The sequence below is a fragment of the Panicum hallii genome, chromosome 5, assembly GCF_002211085.1.
Source record: "Panicum hallii strain FIL2 chromosome 5, PHallii_v3.1, whole genome shotgun sequence".
In the NCBI taxonomy this organism is placed as follows: Eukaryota; Viridiplantae; Streptophyta; class Magnoliopsida; order Poales; family Poaceae; genus Panicum; species Panicum hallii.
The window spans coordinates 56561095-56569116 of record NC_038046.1 but is presented as its reverse complement, the minus strand read 5'-3'; the positions used below and the strand labels follow the sequence as shown (position 1 = coordinate 56569116).

The following is an 8022-nucleotide window of genomic DNA, read 5'->3' as shown; positions in this document are numbered from 1 at the left end:
TTAGCAAACCAAAATACCTGATTTGGTGTTCAGATTTTACCACATAGCATGCATAAGAAACAAAAACAGTGTCTATCATTCAGTCCTTCATTTTGATCATATTTTCTTCTTTCTTGCATTTCATGTTTTGAATTGAAGTTGGTTGGTCAGTGACAGAAAGAGAAACTCAAGGTTTTAGTTAACATGATCAAGAGGATTTTGATTGTTTGTTTTAGGTACTTTGTAATTCTGATTATCTGATATGCTCATTTTTGCTTTGAAAGTACTAGCCATTGCTCTCTTCCTATAGCACAGGGTGACAAATTCTGAGGAAATAGCTTGAAGATGGCAAATGGTAAAGAATTTCAGGATCTATGAGGTCAGTTTTACCTCGTGCATAGTGTAGCAACTTTGTGCCGTAAGGCAATGTCTGGTAAATGAAAGTGAAATCTGTTGTGCATTGCGATAATGCTTCCCCTTGGATGCTGTACGGGGAAGCCTGTCCTCATGTGGTTCATCCTATTTGCAAGGTTTTATATAACTGGTTACATACTTTGCTATGTATTATTCTTCATTTAAATACTTAACGAGTGAATATTCAGATCTGAGAATTGAGATAATAGTAGTAGGCTGCAGAAAAGAGTAGTTGAGGATTTAGATATTTATATACCTTGCAATGATTTTGACCGTCTGAATGAAATTTGAGAGTTTCTATTTATGTGCTTTTTGCACAATCTTACTGAGCATCATTGGATGAATTGACAGAGCAAAATGGAGTTCAGTATAGCTTAATCTGGTTTGTCTCTTTTATCTCCATATCAGATGGTTATGGATCCATCCTTACCTGTGGTGTGTGCTGTTGTCTGTTGGCACTTCAGCATATATCTTTACGATAAAAGCTGTTGCTGGCTAGAAAAGTGTCACAATGTGTGATTCTGGAAGCTTGGTATAGTTCATTTTTCATGTTTCTCTTATTCCGGGAGGAAGAATATTACAAGGGCCTTTACTGGAGAGAGATGACTTTATGGAAGATTGAGGGTTGACTCCAGTTTCAGGCTGACTGTTGTTCCAAAATTTTGTGGCAAGGTCCTTATTTCTTGTGACTAATCCGTATTTACTCTCTTTTGTATGATGCCTTGAGCTCATATGATTCATCCTCTCTGAAATGGTTAGCAGGTATTGGCTGAAACCCGTGTTTAAAATAACAGGCTGTAGTGCCACTAATAGCGGTGTTATAGGTTTTGGGAAGGTGGCCACTAAGATATTGTCCATACTGCCGCTAGTCGCACTATTGCGGTGAATATCAGTGCTAAAAGATATAGCGGTGACATCTTTTTAGCAGCACTAAATGCTAGCAGGCTGAAACTTAGAGCCCAGTCAAAAAACAGCCTCCAGTCCGTTTCTATGTATACACTAGAAACCCTCTGGCGTGGCGCACCAGCTTGATTGGGCGCCTAAACTTATAATATTTCAGCCCACAGTTAATATTTTTTTAGATAATGCCACGGCTAATAATAACCTTGTTGCCTGGATTGCCTGAGCTGACCTTGCTCAGTGCTCAAGGCTTTGATAACATGTGCTCCTGCCTCCCATTTGAAAGCAAGTAGTTTAAAACTCGAAATGGAGTAGTGGAGAATATATTCAACCATTTTTGAATTCATTTGATATTTTATGCACCTCATCCATGTTCCTTAGGAAATTGTAGCTGGTATTGCAACTGGTGGTGAGCTTCTAATGGCTAATACTGCCTGCTCTTGCCTTGTGTGTTCTTTTAGTTTTAATGAACACGGTGTTGTCAACAACTTAACATTGCTACTATCCAAGGTTACAAAAAAAAAAACTATTTTGTGCTAGCTTCAGCGTGCTGAAGCGCTTGTCTCTTTGGGACTTGAGCACTCCCAAGGCGTCGCCGCCGCTTCGGCGGCGCGTGGAGGCGAAGAAAAGCGATGCGCAGCGCGAGAGCTGGAGTATGATTTGCAAGCGGCCGGGTGGGAGCTCGATTCGTGTGTGCAGGAAGATGAATAGTTGCTGCCGCCGGCAGGGAAAGGGGAATTCACTGGGCTAGGGTTAGAAAAGGAGAACAACTTGTGCAGGGCCACCGCCGCTGCTCCTGACCAAGGTCGAGCTCGTCGGCGACCTCGTCGTCTTCTTGCAGTGTCCCGTGACCCCGAGACCGGAGCTGCTCCATCCTCTGCATCTCGCCATCACCATCTGCCCGCTTGACCCCGGCACGGCAGCACCCAGCATCCTGCAAGGTGAGTTTCTTCCCTCTCCCTTCTCCCTACGCTGCTCATCCCCAGTCCCCCCTTCTCTACTTCTCAATCTGTTTTGTTGTCCAGAATGGTTGAACTCCTGATGTCTTGTCTGCTTGGTTCTTTGAGTTCTGAACTTCTGATATAGATGTGCTCATGTGCAATTGTGCAGTGCTTGTAGCTTTGTAGTTTGTGTAGTGCTGATTGGAACTGAACTGCCGAGTTGTATTTGATTATTTGTGCATCTGGATTGCAGATAACATTGTGTAATGCGATTAGTATCTTGCCTTGCCTCCGCATTGCAGCAAACTATAATATATTGCCCTTCCCTGCATATATATTGTTCCCTCTACCGATTGTTCCTCCTTGTACAGTTCAAAGATTGAATAGGATATAGCTATGCCTGATTGTATTTCTCTGAACTCTGATTATGGTATTGTTAATTGCTTTCTCTACCATTGTATGATGATTGCTTGCATGCTTTGGCTGCTTGCTTTGCACTTGTAGAATGGCAAGATCTGAGACAGGAGCCCAGTCCGCAGCAGTGGAGGAATTGTGTGTCCTCAAGAGGAAGTCTGAAGATGTAGGATGGGAGTATGGGGTTCTAGCTGATCCTACCAACATGAAAAGGCGAAGTGCTTGTTTTGTGGCCATGAGAGCACAGGAGGGATTTATCATTTTAAGTAACATGTGGCTCATGTTGGTACTGCTATGGCTAGTGCAAGAAAAGCACTACAGAAGCTAAAGAAAAGTGCAAGAAAAGCACAACAGAAACTAAAGAAAAGTGCAAGAAATCACTTGTTGATGCAACAAGGAAGTGGAGAGAAAAGACTGCTCATGAACTAAATCTTAGAGAAGTTTGTAATTGTTTCTCGGGTTGAAGGGGAGGCAGAGCAAGAATTTACTTGTGTAGGTGGCTCGAAGCCTCACAGCCAAATTGATCCTAAGTCAACACAAGCTGAAGCCTTGAAGCAACAGAAGTTAAACAAGGAACTTTGGAAACAGAAAGCACATGAGTTGCAACAATATGTTGCAAGATGGATGTGTACACGTGGTAATTAACTAATAACCTCTGCTGCCACTGCCATTTACTATTCTGTATTTCTATGTTTATTATCACTTTTCACTTTTGTTTGCCATATTTTGCAGGCATGGTAATAAACCAGCAGAAATAGGTAGGGTTATGAGTTATGACCCGTTAATTTAGCATGTGTAATGTAGCATTAGGTTTGGAGGATATAGTTTGTTAGCTTATCTCAGCGCATTGGTGGGTATGAAGCTGCTTAATTTTACTGGGTTTGATTTGTCCACTACATTGAGCAATAAACGTGTTGAGGTACTATTGTACTAATGGAAAAGTAAAAGTAACCTAGTGTGGTAATAGGTACATGTGGGGTTGGGCATGTGCATGTCCTGCAATTTTCTTTTGTTCGTGAAGTGTCTCCTTCACGTACATCCGGCTCCTAAGATGTCATGTCTCCGAAGGTGTCATGTTTCCTAAGATGTCATGTCACCTTGGAAGCTGGTGTCGAGCCGTTGTTGTCTGAGTTCCTGCATGCACTTCTCTTCTCTCTCGTTAAAACTGGTGGAGGGATGAAGGGAAGGAAATACTAGCTAGCTATGTGCCTCTGTCAATTTTCGAAATTTCTCATCTTTGCATTGAGGTTTTGTTGTCTGGGTCCCTGCAATTCTCTCTCGTTTTGAGCATGCAGAGGGGTCAACGCTTTGGAGGCTACAAATGCTAGGCTCATCCATAATTCCACACCGTCTACAAGTACAGTGTTGTCACACGGATTGGTATGAATCAAGCTGTTCGGTTGGCCAGTGGATGGCTGGGCTGCAGCTGCTACTGCAGGGCAGCCAGCAGCCGATCGGCAGCTGCAGCCAGCAAGCAGGCAGCAGCCGCATCCAGTCGAACTGCGTGATTATTATAAATTAAAGTTCGAAAATTCAAATTCTTCATTTTTTTAGTGCCTAATTCGAAATCTGCACAAAAATACAAATTTTTAATGAAACAGATATGGGCTAGATCATATATATGGCTGGCGTGGGCCAGGTATTGAAAAATGAGATGCACCAATTGTCAGTTCCTGAAGGCCTGGACCATATAGGCATATAGCCTTGGTGGCTTCTGGTCGAGGGTGGCGCCTCAATTAATCCATCATCTTGTGTTGAACAATGAGGAAAATACTTACCATCAGACCTGCAGCGGAAATAACAATCACATGCACAAGTGACATAACGATTTACGTGGAAAACCTGCTCAATGTGAGGAATGTGAGGAGTAAAAACCACGGGACCAACCGGTCCACTCCAACTTCCACTATTTGCAACAATGGGTACAATAGAGTCTTCTCTAGAACCTCTAGAGAATTACAACATCATCAACACTCTCATCAAGTTATAAACTTGGTCACAGCAACAATACTCACAACTGAAAGTAGAGCTGAAAGTAGAGGTATAACAACAGCTAGCAGAGAGAGCACAGATTCTGTCCCCTTCGGTAATCAGTCCATAACTCCCAAACTACAGCTCCACAGTGCACGAAATTTGGTGGGAAGGTGTACCACGGGTCCTCTAACTACTGACCAAATTTCAGCTCAATCCGACACCGTTTACTACCCCAAATCCTTCATCTACCACGACTGCTTTGTTTTGAACTGCAGCAACCCGAACTGACAAAATACCTCTCAAATCTGATGCTTCACTGAACCAACACCCAAACCAACTGATCAAATCGAAGTACTCTAAGTGCAGATCGAGCTCACCAAGTTTGGTGCCAATCCAAGCACATTTGATCCTCCAATCAACAGCTTGACCCCGGTAGGTTCCAAGCCACCAATCTGGACAGATTTGCCTCTCCTTCTTCTTTCTCTCTTGTCTCTTGTTGTGTGTTGTGTGTGTGTTAAAAAAAACATCCAAAGACAGCAGCTCCCCTGGTAAGAAGGTGCCAAGGGTTTTCTCTTCTCTCTTCTCTTCCAAGAAGGCATCTCAGCCATCTATTTCAGCTGAGATCAAAGGCTCACAAGTGCTGGACTCTGAGTTGTTGGGTTTCAGATTTCATCCTCCATGTGGAGGAATAACCCAACAGCGCCGCCGCCGTGGTGTTGGATGGCTGTGGCGATGCGGACGTCTAGGGCAGATCGACATGATGAGCGCCATGGATCGGACTTGACGAAAGCCAAGGTGGCAAGCTGCATGTTGTGCCAGAGGCCAGAGCTCAAGGTAAGCAGCACCAAGCAAGGCCATGCCAGCAGATTGCCAGTGCTTTGGGGGCAGCGCCATGAAACTCACGTATATAGGTTCTTGTTCATGGGGGCGTCATGGGTAGACCTCGATGATCGATCGGACGCCCAGGGCCGGTGTTATCTTGTAGCTGCTGAATCTGGCTTCGAGGAAGATCTTCTTCCACTCTTGCTCATCTCGCTCGATGCCGCTGGCGAACATGATAAACAGATCAAAGACGGCATGCATCTCCTTGTGCTTCATGTCTGACGATTGCGCTGCGCCAACTACGATGTCTATGATTATCACCTTTCCTCCTCCATCCCTCGGAGGAATAGCTTCCCTGCAATTCTTCAGTATCTTGATACATTCTTCGTCGCCCCAGTCGTGCAAGACCCACTAGGAGAGAATGGAAAAGACTTAGCTTTTTAGTACCGCTGGTCTAGAAATGATTCGTGGTTCCCAAGCATGTGCGTGTGATGTGTGTATTATTAGACACCTGAGCAGAAATGGAATAAACTCTTACTTTTATATTAAAAAAATTGTGGCACCGCAGCCCAAGGTCAAAATTAGGCCTGATTTTAAAGGCTCTGTGGAATTATTAGGCGAAACCAGACACTAGTTTTAGGCCCGAAAGAAATTGGTCCCGTTGGACTGACCCAAGCCGGTTTGGGCCGCAAAATGCTCATGTCTAGTTTAAGCCATCTTTTTACTAACTACAACTAGTTATTCACTTTTACATGAGCTTGGGATCGAGCTATAACGTGTCTTAGTTTCAAGATTAATTAATGATGTACCTTGAGCAATATTGCGGTCGCCGGTGGGACGCTCTCAAACATGTCGCCGACGACATACTGCACGCCGGTGTCACTGGGAGCCTCGGCGACGACACGGGCAACATCCAGCACACTGCATTTCACGTGCGGGAACGCCTTCGCGATGGCAAAGGCCGCCGCACCAAGTCCCCCGCCGACATCGATCAACGAGCTTAACCCCCGGAACACCTCCCCGCACTCCTCGACGGCGATGCCCATGAGGAACTCGCTGTCGGAGACCATCCCGTCGTTGACGAGCTTGTTGAAGGCCGGGTCACGGCCGCCCAGCTCCCAAAAGGCGTGGCCGTTCCTCAGCTTGAAGGCGCATGGATCCGGCAGCTCGCGCCGGAACCACCCGCCGAGCTCAAAGATGAGGAGACGACGGCCGGATGGAGCATCAGGGCGGTGATGGGGGCGAGGTTCCGCGAGCCGACGAGGAGACCAGACGTCGGCGTGAGCGTGTACACGAGCGGCTCGCCGCTGCTGCCACCGGGTGGAGCTTGCTGGGTGCCGAACACACCCGTGGCTGTGAGCACACGCATGAGGCGGCGCAAGCAGGGGATCTTGGACGGGTGGACCGCGGCCTTGGTGGCTATCTGGTCGAGCGTTGCGGCGCCGCCGTGGTGCTGGATGGCGTCGGCGATGCGGAGGTCCAGGGCGGAGTTGAGCGCCATGGACTTGACGAAAGCCAAGGTGCTGTGCCAGGGCTCAAGGTGAGCAGCAAGCAAGGCCTGGCCGGTGCTGGGGGTGAGCGCCATGGTTCGGTAGGCTGATGCACGCATCTGAGCCTTTTCCGGTCACCTCTGCGGTTGCTAAGGTACTGCATGCTTGCAGCAACCAGCCGTTGATAAAAGACGTGCGCGACATGTGCAGGTTATTGTACTTATGCTAGTACACACGTACTGCTGCCACTGACGTCTTTACACAAGCCACTGGAGGAGTAATCAGTGGGTTGTTGTGAGCTAGAATCTGCGAGCAGCGACTGCACCTTTGTTTCAGCCCAAGGCGCATCGCCGTTCTTTGGAGACACTCGTGTGGTTATTGTTTGATTGGAGGGGGTAGGTGCCGTGGGTATTTTGACCTCGAACTTGAATGCATTTTTCTCTCAAACCGTGACTCTGTTCTCGATTCCGATTGGACCACCATGCTGTTCAAAATAAATACAGGAAAATAAAGACCACGTATATATATATATATATTTTACTTCTTTCTTTAAAAAAATCAACATTCATAATATACTACCTCAACACTTTGAATATACATGTTTAGCATTCTTGGTCATTTTCATGTGTAATGTTAAACTGGTTTATAGGAATTGTTGAGCTAAGTTTGAACAAATGTTAAATCTAGTATTTTAAAATGTTGACTATCTTAGCTTAGCATTTTGAATATAATAAGTCACACAATATTTATAACAATAATGAATTGCTGAGATGATCAAAAACGAAAACAAAAAAAATCATATCCGCCACCAGGTGCACATGTAGGCTTAGGTGGACTGTGCGATGTGCCATCATAATTAAGCCAAACCTTTAGAAGAGATTGCTAAACATGAGTTGTATGATTTTTAGACTTGTTCCAAATCTCATGTAGCTAAAAGGTTATTCAAATCGCTGTTACATTCTAGTTCTACATCATCTTGTTTCAAATCTATCTCAAACTGTTATAATTTGGGCCAATGTGGATTGATAGAATTGATTATTCTTTTTTTTTGCACCAATGAACATGGTAATTTCTTACGAAAGGGTCTC

The 8022-nt window shown here is 45.2% G+C and overlaps 1 long non-coding RNA gene and 1 pseudogene across 1 annotated transcript; one reads left to right on the top strand and one right to left on the bottom strand.

The window, feature by feature from the left end:
• The first annotated feature begins 1669 nt into the window (after positions 1-1669).
• LOC112891700 lies at positions 1670-3831 on the top strand. Its single transcript, XR_003228601.1, has 3 exons — positions 1670-2234; positions 2739-3285; positions 3381-3831. It is a non-coding gene; the product is annotated as an uncharacterized LOC112891700 (long non-coding RNA).
• Positions 3832-5327: 1496 nt separating this feature from the next.
• On the bottom strand, positions 5328-7096 carry LOC112891698 (annotated as a pseudogene).
• Between the last annotated feature and the right edge of the window lie 926 nt (positions 7097-8022).